General features: G+C 54.9%; 1 protein-coding gene across 1 annotated transcript in view; it reads left to right on the plus strand.

Annotated features, from left to right (window-relative positions):
• ATP5D (ATP synthase, H+ transporting, mitochondrial F1 complex, delta subunit) overlaps positions 1-975 on the plus strand; it is a 9,341-nt gene that overhangs the window by 5,056 nt on the left and 3,310 nt on the right. The window lies entirely within an intron of this gene.

Raw genomic sequence — 975 nt, forward strand, 5'->3', positions numbered from 1 at the left:
AGCGATTCTCCTGCCTCAGCCTCCCGAGTAGTTGGGATTACAGGCGCCCACCACCATGCTCGGCTAGTTTTTGTATATTTAGAGACGAGGTTTCGCCATGTTGACCAGGCTGGTTTCAAACTCCTGACCTCAGGTGATCCGCCCACCTCGCCCTCCAAAGTGCTAGGATTACAGGCGTGAGCCACCGCGCCCGGCCTGATCTGCTTATTAATGATCTCAAATGTCTGCTAAACGACCCCCGGCCCCAGAGCAGGATTCTCACTCTGTCGCCCAGGCTAGAGTGCAGTGGTGCAATCATAGCTCACTGCAGCCTCAACCTTCTTAGGCCCAAGCAATGCTCCCACCTCAGCCTCCCCAGTAGCTGGGACTACAGGCGTGCAACATCATGCCAAGGTAATTTTTTTATTATTTGTAGAGACAGGGTCTCCCTATGTTGCCCAGGCTGGTCTCGATCTCCTGGGGTCAAGTGATTCTCCTGCCTCGGCCTCCCAAGGTGCTGGGATTACAGATTGGAGCCACCACACCTGGCCCAGAACAGGAATCTTGATGTTTTCTTGATGTCTATCCAGGACCCTGCATCCAATCTTTTTTTTTTTTTTTTTTTTTTTTTGTACAGACAGGTCGGGGGCGGGGGCGATCCACACTGTTGCCCAGACTGGTTTCCAAGCCTCAAGTGATCCTCTGGGCTCAACCTCCCAAAGCGCTGGTATTACAGGCGTGAGCCACCAGGCAGCCCAATCTTGAATTTCACTGAAGCTCGTTTTACTCCCTCCACCTCCCAGGACCGTCTCACCGCCCTTAGCTGACACCCTGCTATATAAGGGGCCAGAACAAAACTGCAACCCCCAGAATACCCCACGACGGGGCGTTGCGTCCTTAACGTCGACAACGTCGCGTGCGCCCTGCTGGGAGTCGTAGTTCGCGCTTGCGCTCTTGCCAGGACTCCTCCTCCCAGACGTCCCTGCGCGTCGTCCT

The sequence above is a fragment of the Mandrillus leucophaeus genome, unplaced genomic scaffold, assembly GCF_000951045.1.
Source record: "Mandrillus leucophaeus isolate KB7577 unplaced genomic scaffold, Mleu.le_1.0 Scaffold54, whole genome shotgun sequence".
Lineage (NCBI taxonomy): Eukaryota > Metazoa > Chordata > Mammalia > Primates > Cercopithecidae > Mandrillus > Mandrillus leucophaeus.